This window comes from Procambarus clarkii, chromosome 76, assembly GCF_040958095.1.
Source record: "Procambarus clarkii isolate CNS0578487 chromosome 76, FALCON_Pclarkii_2.0, whole genome shotgun sequence".
NCBI classification, from domain to species: Eukaryota; Metazoa; Arthropoda; class Malacostraca; order Decapoda; family Cambaridae; genus Procambarus; species Procambarus clarkii.
In genome coordinates, this window is record NC_091225.1 from 2,010,692 (window position 1) to 2,025,582 (window position 14,891).

The window sequence follows — 14,891 nt, forward strand, 5'->3', positions numbered from 1 at the left end:
TGATCCCGTTTCTCAATAATCAGTAAATTAGTGTACAAGTTCCTGATCCTATTAGGCTCTATCATATCTATATTTGAACCTGTGTATGGAATCAGCCTCCATCACATCACTGCCTAGTGCCTCTAGTTGTTAACTATTGACACTAAAAAAAATCTTATGTCAGTATTGCTCATTGGGGTACTAAATTTCCACCTGTGTCCTCTTAATCGTGAACCACCCATGTTTAATAATTCGTCTTTGTATGCCCCTATCAATTTCCCTGAGAATCTTGTAGGTGGCAATCATTTTTTCCTAACTCCTCTGTCTTCCAGTGACGTGAGATTTACGTCACTGGAAGATTACGTTACTGGAAGATTACGAGATTGACGTTAGATTTAAGTTTAAGTTGGTGAAATAGTCCCTGAGATTCTAACGTCGTGTTGTGTTTGATTAGATATGGACGACTAAGCCGGAATAGCATACGCCAGAATTGGTCTGACATATGTGGTACATAAGGTTCTGATTGATTCCTATCACACCTTTTTCAAGGTAGTTTTTATGTTGGCCAAGTAAACATATGCCGCTGATGACATTCTTTTAATATGGGCTTCATGTGACAGGTTCAGTGTATTATCCCCACATAAATTTCAATTACTTTTCCTTGCTGGAGTTTATCACTAGTTACCATTTGTTAGATCATTCCTACAGTTTGTCTAGGTCGTCTTGAAGTCTCATGCTGTCTGCCTCTCTCTTAATCCTTCTCATAATTCTTCCATCATCAGCAAGCATTGAGAGGAATGAGTCTAATTCCTCTGAAAGATCGTTAACGTATCAGAAACAGGATGAGTTCCAATACAGGACCCTGTGGTACTCCGCTGGTGACATCTCGTCCTTTTGATGTCTCTTTTCCTGAGAGTAACTCTTTACTTTCTTTTGTTTGTGTAATGGTATCCTCTGGAGCACCTTCCCTACTATTCCTGCCTGCTGTTCCTACTTATGCACCAGTCTCAAATGGAAGGGGGGGGGGGGGGGAATGTGTCAAAGGATTTTGGATTGGCCAAGAAAATGCAATCTGCCCACCATTTTCTTTCTTGCTTAATTTATATTACCTGGTCATCAAATTCTATTAAACCTGCGAGGCACGATTTAGTATGCCTAAACCCATGTTAGTGTGTTACAAAGTCCCTCCTCTTGAAATGAGCTACTAGCTTTTCCCCACGATCTTCTCTGTCACTTTGCATGGTAATTAGGACAATAAACACCGACCTGTATTGCAGTGCCTCTTAGCTCTCACCCATTTTGTACATTGGGACTGCTATAGCTGTCTTCCAACTTTCTGGTAGGTCTCCTGTTTCCAGTGACTTACTGTACATTGTAGAGAGTGGCACACAACGCTTCTGAACTTTTTTTTAGTATCCAAGGTGAGATTGTCTGGTCTAACAGTCTTTCTCAATCCAATTACAGCAGATTCATCCTAATCTCATCTCGGGGTAATTTAAAAAAATCCAAAGCACCTTGGTTTACCACTACCTCTATCATTTCAGTAATTTTTCTTTAGTCTAATGTGAACACGTCATTTAATGTCTTGTTGAGTTTTTCAAACGCCTTATCGATCTCTGTGTATTTATTCTTCCTTTTCTCAATATTAGCACCTTTTATACACAGGGAGATGACACTTTTGTATGGAGAGAGGACACTATTACACAGAGAGATGGCACTATTGCACAGTGAGATGGCACTATTACATGGAGAGATGGCACTATTGCACAGTGAGATGGCATTATTACATGGGGAGATGGCACTATTGGACGGAGAGATGACACTATTGCACGGAGAGATGGCACTATTGCACGGAGAGATGGCACTATTGCACGGAGATATGACACTATTACACAGAGATGGCACTATTGCATATAGATATGCCACTATTGCACAGATATGGCACTACTGCACAGAGAGTTGACACTATTGCACAGAGAAAGAAATGCCTTGGAGATAGTTTTCTTTACACTTCTCTCTTTTTTTAATTAAACCATGAAAAGTTACTATTGTTTTCACAGTAATTTTTTTCAATATACATAAGTGACTACCTGGGTTTAGTTTAAGGATGACTTTGAGAACATATTTTCCTACCTATTAACACACTGACTCGACACCATAAACGCATGCCTAATAAAAGGTATATATGTTTTATAATATTAATCGTAAAGTTTGTTTAATGTGCACAGATACCTGCTGACAACTGAATGAGGAGTTCGGTGCCTAAGAACGCGTAATGAGAGACTGATGACACACTAGTGGGAGCCCGAGTGCTGGGAAGGCCAGGCAAGACTTGGTGGTGATATCTGTCAGGTTTGAGGGCACCTAGTACGTTTCCACGTGATGGCTCGTCCAAGCACTTGGGCTGGACGGCACAGCAACGGTCTCGCTCGTGCAGTTCAGCGTTCAATCCCCGACTGTCCAAAGGATTGTGTATCATTCCTTCCTCCCGTCCTATCCCAATCCTTTTCTCCGATCCCATCCCAATCCTTTTCTCCGATCCCATCCACGTGCTATATAGTGGTACTGGCTTGGCGCTTTCTCCTGATAATCTCATCCCCCCCCCCCCCCCTCGTCACTAAGTTCGTCCAGAACGGGTTAAAGTCAGCCATATATCCTCAAAAGTGTTGTGATGAATGCCCCTAGTGTTTTATGACATACCTGTGGTTAAGGGGTCGCACTTCAGCTCCTCAGCTCTGCCATTTTAGCTGCTGCTTCACTTCATTGCTCTTTTATTATTATTATTATTATTATTATTATTATTATTATTATTATTATTATTATTATGTTTGTGTGTGTATGCCGTACCTGAGTAGCCAGAACGCACTTCTCGGCCTACTATGCAAGACCCGATTTGCCTAATTGGCCGAGGGATTTTCTTTATTTTCAACAAAATATTTCCAATTTGGAAACGTTTAAATCTTTCATAGTGAGACGTCTTTCTGAGACAATAGGTTTGTGCTTTTAAGTAAGTTTGTGGTTACAATTGAGACTCGAGTTCTCGCCTATAGTGAAAGCATTTGATGAAAACAATTCCTGATCTGTTACTAACTGGCGCTCTTGGGTATTGGGCATATATAGTCTTGGTTATCCAATACTTTTAATAGTCTGTTGGCCGTTTGGTGAGGGTACTGGACTTGTCAGTTGTTTCATTGCTCCTGTCAGTCTGAGGCTAAAATCTTTAATGGTGAAGTCTTTCTGATTATATATATATATATATATATATATATATATATATATATAATGTAATATATATATATATATATATATATATATATATATATATATATATATATATATATATATATATTGTACAGAGAACACACACATATATATAACAATATAACAATCAGCGTTCGAAGACCTCGTCCAGCTCCTCGGAGATTTGGTGTGTACCCAACATACAGCACACATTTCCTCTCTGAACTGCGACACTGAGGCGCTGGAACAGGAAGCTGGTCGCTCGTGGGTCTTTAGTTTTCCCAGTGAGTTCCTCGCTCACCTCCTTTAAAAAATTAAGTGCACATTTACCCCAAGCGCCCAGAGTCTCAGAGCCTATCGGCACGAACCTGTAATAACGTTCTAGGTCTCTGTACTTGTTGGTTTTCTGGGTCTCCCTGAAGGTGGCTGCCCCACCTCCCTCCACTGAGCTGAAACGTAAATAGGTATCAGCCAATGGAGATGCACACGTGTAATCCCATACGATCTGTTTACCTTCCCTCCATGGCTGCAGGGTGACTACATCTAGGCGTTTGAGGCTGTTGTCAGGTCTGCACAGCTGAGGTTCCCTTTGTGCTGGACACCCAGCTGTAGCCAAACTTCTCTTGATGATAGCATTGACTGCTTCATGTCTGGAAATCTTATGCGGCAGCTTTGCAATATTGCAATACGGCAGCTATACCATGGCTGCCGTATTGGTCTGCCCGTGCACGGACGCAAATATACCGGTGTTCGGTGGAGATAGGGGCAGCAAGGCACAGGGCAAAACCCATACTTAGGTCCCGATAATCCAGGCGGGTGCCCAAGGCGGAATTAGTGACTGCCAACAGGAAGTCCCCGTTTTGGGGGACTTGCACAGCTAAGATACACGCTCTGTCCTTCCCCGAAGCTGCCTCCAGCAATGATGTGGCGATGTTCTCCACTATGGGGCAATCCCATTTGGCCTGTTAGCCATCGTTTGGAAACGTTAGTCGATGATGAGAACTGACAAGAGTGTCCCACTGACCAGCTCCTTCCGCAAATTTGCGATCACGTATCCCAATGGAGGTCCTCGGGTATTCTGGCAATATTTCATTCACTAATTTATTTGCAGCACTGGTCGAGGATAAGAATGCCGGCAATGCTAACTGTGTCGCCTTGCGAATACCTATACCCCCAAGTCTAACTGGGAGCGTTGCTTGACCACTGGTCCTCTTGCTGGGAGAGGTTTAACACTTTCCTAGTTATTGACTTTACGAGTGAGTCGTATTCCATTAATTTTGGGCTGTCGAAGGAGGGGCACACCTGAGAAAATAGGTGTCTGCCTAGGTGGTGGAATAGGTGAGAAAATAGGTGTTTGTATTTGAGAAAATAGGTGTCTGCAATACCTTCTCACAAGGTATCTGGACAAAGCCAGGCACCTTGTGAGAAGGTACAAAGCACCGTGAGCATCCAAAGCCCCTATTCTATCCTCCATCCTCCTCAGGTCTTTCAGCTTTTCTTCGAGGACTACCTCAATGGCGTTCGAGCCCAGAGGTGCCCCTAGCAGCACACTGTTGGGGGGAGGGATCACTTGGGCTCCTGGCAATAAGATTCGTACTGCATCTATGATTGGTTGGCTGGATGGGATGATTTCACACTTTGATGTGTTTAAGGTAAGGCCTAGTTCCTCTCCCTTCGATTTCACTAGCTGAAGATCTCCTAGCAGGGATTCCTGTGTCCCTGCCAGGGTGCCATCGTCCAGGAACCAGATGTTGAATTCGCTGGACAATCTGCTTGTGACCTCTTTAACTGCCAAGCAGAAAAGGAAAGCGGCAAGTGGGTCTCCCTGCTGGACACCTTCTGCGGAAACAACTTCATGTTCCTCAAACAACAGTGTCGAATCCCTACTGAACCCTGCTGAAAAGAAGGGAAGTTTGAGAAGGAAAGCTTGTTCGAACTGCTTCCAGTACCACATCTCTTTTTACCAGGTTGAAGGCATTTTTAAAGTCTAATTTAATTAATGCCTTATTTTCTGGGAAGTGCTTAATATAGGTTCGTGCTGCATGAGGCAATATATATATATATATTATATATATATATATATATATATATATATATATATATATATATATATATATATATATATATATATATATATATATATATATATATATATATATTTCATTGAATATGACCGCATATTCTGTATTTATTATTTTCTGGTTTAGGGCTTTGTAAGATCTCTTCACATGAGAATGAACCATGGAGGTTCGAAACGTTGTGCAAATTGTATAAATAAGTGTAATACATTCTATAGTAATTCACTTCTTTTCTTCACCTTAAAAGTACGAAAATGAGTTTTGGAGAACTCCTATTTCAACTAAGCCCTGATGCTAAGAAAATAGTTAGAGGGATAGAAGCCCTAAACCAGAAAATAATAAATACAGAATATGCGGTCATATTCAATGAAACATGTTTGAAAGAAAACCTGCTGCCAGTATACACCAATGAATATATATATATATATATATATATATATATATATATATATTATATTCTGCTGCATTATATACTGGCATATTCTAGATATGTTGTCTTGCTACTCCCTGTCTGAAAATCAGCTAAACAAAACTGACTTTGAAGACATTACATTCACATAACCATTTCACTGATTATCTGCACACTTTGACTGTAGTTTTCACTGTAACTTCCCCGAAACTCAAACTTCTGCTAATCTCCTTGTCTTACTTGTATTAGGAAAGTTATGGTGGCAAACTTTCCAATGCAAATCATGCGCATCTCTTACAAATCAGGGGTCCCAAACAGCAGTTGTTTATGATGCCCTTTTACTCATATATGTTTATAGATATCCGAACATGTACATGCTTATACTAATACATGTTCATACATTTCTCGAGCATTCTTAGGCATAAGCCCAGACAAATTCACGTATATAGCTAAACAAGTACACATAGATACGGAAACCAGCTGAAGTATATTCGCATACATTCACAATGATATGCTCAAACATGTAAACGTATATACCCAATCACGTATACAAATAACCAAACAAGACAAGTTTGTATCCAATCATGTAAAGGAATATTTCCCAGCATGCATAGGTATATACATTATCCAAAAATTAACACACATGGCTAGTAAACAAAGGAATGTTTTCACATCAAACATTCAGATGTATATTATGTTTTACCTGTATTTGACCGCTGGCACTAGAGGGTTGTCTTTCTGAGTAATCAGAGACGCAGAGAAGGCCAGGTACTTGTCCTTAGATGTGTAGAAGTCGCACCTTCCTGTAACACCAGTACGGCTTAATGTGTGTGGGATACTAGCAAGTTATTTTGAGGATATAACTTAACATGCATCGTACACAATTATGACACGTAGTAAATTGTATCTAGGAACTTTACGAGCACACATGCACATAGTTATCATCAAGACTTTGACGTAATATTTAACATACTGCCCAATTATTATGGAAACAGAGGAGATGGATAATGCGCAGTGCGTATGTTGGCCTATTTGACAATTTACCTCACACTCGGTTATATATTCTGCTGCTTCAATCAAATTTAATTAATTTTTACTCTGCCTTTGAAAATGTTGACAGAGTCAACGAAACGCATCTCTTACGTCAGGCCATAATAAAATAGTAAAATTCAATTTGGAGAGGTAATTTTTCAGATTCCATCTCAAGTGAAATACATTAGAAATATACAAATATTCCTGCTAGAATCATTCATCTTCCTCTTTTGCGTATTTAAAACACACACACACACACACACACACACACACATATATATATATATATATATATATATATATATATATATATATATATATATATATATATATATATATATATATATATATATATGTACATATATATATATGTCGTACCTAATAGCCAGAACGCACTTCTCAGCCTACTATTCAAGGCCCGATTTGCCTAATAAGCCAAGTTTTCATGAATTAATGTTTTTTCGTCTACCTAACCTACCTAACCTAACCTAACCTAGCTTTTTTTGGCTACCTAACCTAACCTTACCTATAAATATAGGTTAGGTTAGGTTAGGTAGGGTTGGTTAGGTTCGGTCATATATCTACGTTAATTTTAACTCCAATAAAAAAAAATTGACCTCATACATAGAGAAAAGGGTTGCTTTATCATTTCATAAGAAAAAAATTATAGTAAATATATTAATTCAGGAAAACTTGGCTTATTAGGCAAATCGGGCCTTGAATAGTAGGCTGAGAAGTGAGTTCTGGCTACTAGGTACGACATATATATATATATATATATATATATATATGTACATATATATATATATATATATATATATATATATATATATATATATATATATATATATATATATATATAATTTATGTTGTATATAATAGGGCAAGTTGCCTAACAAATCGAATTTTCCTGAAATAATAAATTTTTCAAAATTAATTTCCAATGGAATGATAAAACACTCCATTACATTATACATGAATTTATTTTTTTTAAATTTGAGTTTAACATAAAAATTTGATAAAACCTATTCTAGCTTAACATAACTAATTCAGTAATTCATTTTCCTATATAATACAATAATATTAATTGTGTTAGGATAATCTCTTTCAAGAGAAATTTGGCCTGCTCTTTCCTATCATCATGTTACTTCAGTACATCTACAACATGTAGATACTACAAGCAAGTGTAGTACCTATTGGTGAATCGACGTCTGCACCTCTGCACTTCAGCGCCATCTACATAGCCGATGACGGAGAGTGCACCAGCCATTGAATTTAGAATATCCTGTGCTCTCAAAGCTGATACAACCATCTGATATACGCTCTGTTTATTAGTGGATGTTTTCAGCCAGCGCTTTATTCTCAGCACCTGTTAATTCATTTTTTGATTTTATTCATTGTAGAGTAACGTAACCACTGTTTTATTTTGTTATTTTTTTACTTTATAATCTTGTTTGTTTGCACTGTACATAGCCAAGGAATTGTCTCTGTTCATATTTATTTTCAAGTTAATTAAAGTTTCATTGTTCATACGTTTTGTTTTGCGTGTTTTCCCTTACTTTACCACAAGAGGCAACAGCCAAGCAGTCAACTTTTTTTTTGTAAATGTGACTGGCATTGACACCAGCCATTAGGAGCACTGCCGAACACCTACACTTCTTTTTTCCATCACAATTGGAATAAATCAATTTGAAAATAAATATTTGAAAATAAAGAAAATCAACATGGTTGTTAGGCAGAGCTGGTCCTCCATATTAGGCCAAGTAGTGCGACTTTTGCTATTAGGTATAATATATTAATATATAAATATATATAGTTTTACCACTTTATTGCCCAAAAATTATTTTCTCGTTCATATATTATAATATATTAATATATAATAGTAGTGCGGCTTTTGGTACAAAATAATTTTCTCGTTAATATATTATGCCACTGAGATTTCTTTGTGATATAGGGAAGGGCATTAAAGGTGTGAACATCATTACCCTCAGGCCAGAGTGTAGGTGGGCAAATCATTAATTCCTGGTGGAGCACCGGTATGGGCCTCTACAACCTTTCAATGAATTCAGTCGAGTTCTAGGTTGGTGGGCGTTTGTCCTATTGTCGCCGAGTGAGTTCAATATCTGGGAATCTACAGAACGCTGGGTCAAATGATTTTATCATTGATATATCAGTGGCACACACATTTGTTTCATATATATATATATATATATATATATATATATATATATATATATATATATATATATATATATATATATATATATATATATATATATATATATATATATGTCGTACCTAGTAGCCAGAACGCACTTCTCAGCCTACTATGCAAGGCCCGATTTGCCTAATAAGCCAAGTTTTCATGAATTAATTGTTTTTCGACCATCTAACCTACCTAACCTAACCTAACCTAGCTTTTTCGGCTACCTAACCTAACCTAACCTATAAAGATAGGTTAAGTTAGGTTAGGTAGGGTTGGTTAGGTTCGGTCATATATCTACTTTAATTTTAACTCCAATAACAAAAAATTGACCTCATACATAATGAAATGGGTAGCTTTATCATTTCATAAGAAAGAAAATACAGAAAATATATTAATTTAGGAAAACTTGGCTTATTAGGCAAATCGGGCCTTGCATAGTAGGCTGAAAAGTGCGTTCTGGCTACTAGGTACGACATATATATATATATATATATATATATATATATATATATATATATATATATATATATATATATATATATATATATATATATATATATATATTTATAAATATATATTTGTATATATTGTATATATTTGTATACCATATTTGTACCCTATATGTAACTTCTTTTTTGTAGAAAAGTTCATATAAAACATATATGTGTACATACAAAAGAATGGGGGTGGTAGGAGAAGATAATATTAGTGTTCAGTGAGAAACCACAAGGTCTCCTCTGAATACTTTTTATTTTCTTCTCCGAGGCTATGGGTCCCCACATTGGCACCATATATATATATATATATATATATATATATATATATATATATATATATATATATATATATGTCGTACTTAGTAGCCAGAACGCACTTCTCAGCCTACTATGCAAGGCCCGATTTGCCTAATAAGCCAAGTTTTCATGAATTAATTGTTTTTCGACTACCTAACCTACCTAACCTAACCTAACCTAACTTTTTCGGCTACCTAACCTAACCTAACCTATAAAGATAGGTTAGGTTAGGTTAGGTAGGGTTGGTTAGTTTCGGTCATATATCTACGTTAATTTTAACTCCAATAACAAAAATTTGACCTCATACATAATGAAATGGGTAGCTTTATCATTTCGTAAGAAAAAAATAGAGAAAATATATTAATTCAGGAAAACTTGGCTTATTAGGCAAATCTGGCCTTGCATAGTAGGCCGAGAAGTGCGTTCTGGCTACTAGGTAGGACATATTATATATATATATATATATTATATATATATATGTCGTACCTAATTGCCAGAACGCACTTCTCGGCCTACTATGCAAGGCCCGATTTACCTAATAGGCCGATTGATTTTCTTTATATTCAATATATAGTTACCTATTGGTTTGTTTTAAATATTTTTATATTATATTAAAACATAAATTATTGATTTAGTTAAGGTAGTTTAGGTTAGGTTAAGATAGGTTAGGTTAGGTAAGGAGGAAAGGGCCCTGAAAGATATTGTTGAAAGGAACGTTATCCCTACAGACAAAAATCAGAGGATAAAATTGACGATGTACTATATAACCAAAAAAACGGCCAACCCACTCATGAAAAACTCTCCAGACACAAAGCAGAACGTCTTAAAGGAGACCAACGTCGTCAATGTCTGCAAATGCCCACTTGGGGACTGTAAGCCCCAAAGAACTCAGTATATAGGCAAGAGAACAACATCTCTTTCCAGGCGATTAACAATGCATAAGCAACAGGGCTCCATTAAGGAACATATAATCTCTTCCCACAACCAGACCATCACCAGACAAGTCTTAACAAACAACACAGAAATCATCGATAGATACAGTGATAGCAGGTGGCTTGACATGTCGAGGCACTACACATCAAAAAGTCAACACCAGCAATCAACAGCCAATTAATGCACAACTATATTCTACCCACTTCAAGACTCCGTACCAATATAGAAGCATCAAGAGGAAGTATTGGCCAATAGGCCCTTTGCAGTTTCTTCCTTTGTTCCCTCTCATTTATCCAATTTATACCCCTTGCACCGTGTTCTGTCTTGTGTTGGTCAAAAGTTTGTTCACCTCATCCAAAACTGTTGCAACATATCACCTCACCCAAATGCGAGTATATAAGACAAGCTGTTCAATGTTAGCATTAAGTAAACCTCTGTTTAGTGTTTTCAGGTTACAGTTGTGTGTGTGTAAACTAAAGTCTTTGAAAATGTAATAAGTTATTACGAAACACGTTCAAGCGTCGCGTCAGACTAGAAATAAAAATGAATTTTAGAGATTTGACTTTTCAATTACCATCGACAGTATAAAGAAACATAAGAAATATTGAAAAAATTTTAGTATTATTAATCTTACTTTTTCGGTCAAATTTAACAACATATGTTTACAAGAAAGACTGCTACCAAAATATACTGATATTTGAAAACTAAATAACTGAAGAACTGAAAACTGACACCCCAGAAGTGACTCGAACACATACTTCCAGGAGCACTCTGCATCTGGCGTACAGGACACCTTAACTATTCGACCAACACGACCGGACAAAAGATGGTTAAGGTGTCCTGTTCGCCAGACGCAGAGTGCTCCTGGAAGTATGGGTTCGAGTCACTTCTAGGGTCTGAGTTTTCAGTTGCATATATGCCTGGAAACCGTTCAGGCTTGTTCGCATATAATAAATATATATATATATATATATATATATATATATATATATATATATATATATATATATATATATATATATATATATATATATATATATATATGTCGTACCTAGTAGCCAGAACTCACTTCTCAGCCTACTATGCGAGGCCTGATTTGCCTAATAAGCCAAGTTTTACTGAATTAATATATTTTCTCTAATTTTTTTCTTATGAAATGATAAAGCTACCCATTTCATTATGTATGAGGTCAATTTTTTTTTATTGGAGTTAAAATTAACGTAGATATATGACCGAACTTAACCAACCCTACCTAACCTAACCTAACCTATCTTTATAGGTTAGATTAGGTTAGGTAGCCGAAAACGTTAGGTTAGGTTAGGTTAGGTAGGTTAGGTTGTCGAAAAAACATTAATTCATGAAAATTAGGCTTATTAGGCAAATCGGGCCTTGCATAGTAGGCTGAGAAGACATATATATATATATATATATATATGTCGTACCTAGTAGCCAGAACGCACTTCTCAGCCTACTATGCAAGGCCCGATTTGCCTAATAAGCAAAGTTTTAATGAATTAATTGTTTTTCGACTACCTAACCTACCTAACCTAACTTAACCTAACTTTTTCCGCTACCTAACCTAACCTTACCTATAAAGATAGGTTAGGTTAGGTTAGGTAGGGTTGGTTAGGTTTGGTCATATATCTACGTTAATTTTAACTCCAATAAAAAAAAATTGACCTCATACATAATGAAATGAGTAGCTTTATCATTTCATAAGAAAAAAAATTGAGAAAATATATTAATTCAGGAAAACTTGGCTTATTAGGCAAATTGGGCCTTGCATAATAGGCTGAGAAGTGCGTTCTGGCTACTAGGTACGACATATATATATATATATATATATATATATATATATATATATATATATATATATATATATATATATATATATATATATATATATAAATATTCACAGATATAAATTATATATGCAAACAAGCTTGAATGGTCCCCAAGCCAATATGCAACTGAAAAATCCACACCCCAGAAGGATTCGAACCCAGAAAGACAGGTAACTGGTTCCTTAACCACTCGACCACCGTGACTGCATAAAAGTCATTGGTAACCGAGCCTATATCCCCAATGACCCGACAGCACTTGGTGGTAAGCTTGGGCATAAATATTTCATCGAATCACCTCACTTTGTGAGGCCACGTGAGCAACACAAATGCAAACAAGCTTGAACGGTCCCCAAGCCAGTATGCAACTGCGATAAAGGATTCCCCATTTCGGTCACTCCAGATGTAAAGTTAATAAGTTTTGACGTTTGTTCCTTGTTTATAAAAATACCGGTTGATGATATTCTTGATTATCTTGCTCTTGAACTAATGAGTCATGTTTTACCTCTTTTTATACTATTGTCAATCTTGTTAAGTTGTGCATTAAAGAATGTAAATTTACCTTTAATAATGAGTATTATTTACAGACATTTGGAATGGCAATGGGGAGTCCTTTATCGCCATTGCTTTAAAACTTGTACATGAAATTCTTCGAAAAGAAATTTGTTTCAAAAATTACCCCAGGAATCATGCCATGGTTTAGATATGTTGATGATATTTTGTGTATATGGCCTTCAGATGTAAACACAGACGAATTTGTAGCCAAACTTAATGATCAAGTCACCTCTATAAAATTTACTCTGGAGACTGAATTTGATAAATGTTTGCCATTCCTAGATGTACTTATTTATAGGGAAGATTTTTCACTAAAGTTTAGTGTCTACAGAAAACCTACGAATAATTTATCTGATGTTCATTATTTTTCAGGGCATAGATACAATGTGAAAAAATCTATTTTTTCTTCAATGTATCTAAGAGCTCTTCGAGTTGTGAGTCCAGAATTCTTAGATGAAGAGTTTAAGAATATTGATTCGATTGGTCTCAAGCTTTGTTACCCACTGAGTTTTTTGAAAGTTTGCCGTAGCAAAGCACGTCGTACATATTATATAAATATATGCCGTGAAAAAATTCGCCCAAAGAATGTATTATGTTTACCATATTTCTCTGGGTTTGAGAATATTGTCAAGGCCTTGAAACTTTTTCATATACATGTATTGTTTAGCTACGAAAATACTGTTGGTAAGCTATTAGTTAGGAACAGCCCTCGTAGTGATAATTGTGTCATTTATAAAATACCTTGTAAAGACTGTAATAAGTTCTATGTTGGGCAAACATCTAAAGATTTAAAATGTAGAATTTCGCAACATAAATACTCTGTAAGACATGGCCAATTGTCTAATGCTTTGTTTGTTCATCTGTCAGAAGATGCTCACCAAATTGATTGGGAGATGGCTTCTTCAATAACGAATTGTAAAAGCATTTATAACAGAAACATAATTGAATCTGCTTTGATAAAGATTACAAAAGAAAGTAATTTGAACATTAGCAGTGGTTTATATAACTTAGATCCATTTTTGATAGATCAATTAAACGGCGATTTGAGTAGGATGATTGGGACACATTTGTCTCACTAATTCATTGTAAATATTTACTATCTTATGCTATTATTATCCATGTGTGGGCCTGTTGGGGGTTATGAATAGGAGCTGCATCGTATGGGCCAATAGGCCCTCTGCAGTTCTTGTGCGGCTCATATTTGTGTCCACCTAATTCCCATTCATTTGTTATTATACCTCACCTCACTCCACCATTCTCTCCTGCCTATACATGTCCAATACTCGACCTGTAAAATCACTCCTTCTGAAGATGTATTAATATACGAAAGTACTTAAGGAAATTCCTGTTTCAATTTTCCTCGGTGGTCTGACACTGTCATATATATATATATATATATATATATATATATATATATATATATATATATATATATATATATATATATATATATATATATATATATATATATATATTATTATTTTTTTAAATACCTAGAAGGGGTACCACCTCTGGTGCAAGTGTAGGGACCCATAGCCTCGGAGAAGAAAATAAAGAGTACTCAGAGAAGACATTGTGGATCCTCACTGAACACTTTGATATTTTCTTCTCCTACCACCCCTATTCTTTTGGTATGTGTGTATATTTTTCTAACTATTATATATATATATATATATATATATATATATATATATATATATATATATATATATATATATATATATATATATATATATATAGAAGGGAGTACCACCTCTAGCTGGAAGAAGGGGGACCCATAGCCTCGGAGGAAACCACGCATAACGCATTAGAGGGAATGTTTAG

General features: G+C 36.0%; 1 pseudogene; it reads right to left on the reverse strand.

The window, feature by feature from the left end:
* LOC123771518 (probable glutamate receptor) overlaps window positions 1–14,891 on the reverse strand; it is a 146,041-nt pseudogene that overhangs the window by 37,494 nt on the left and 93,656 nt on the right.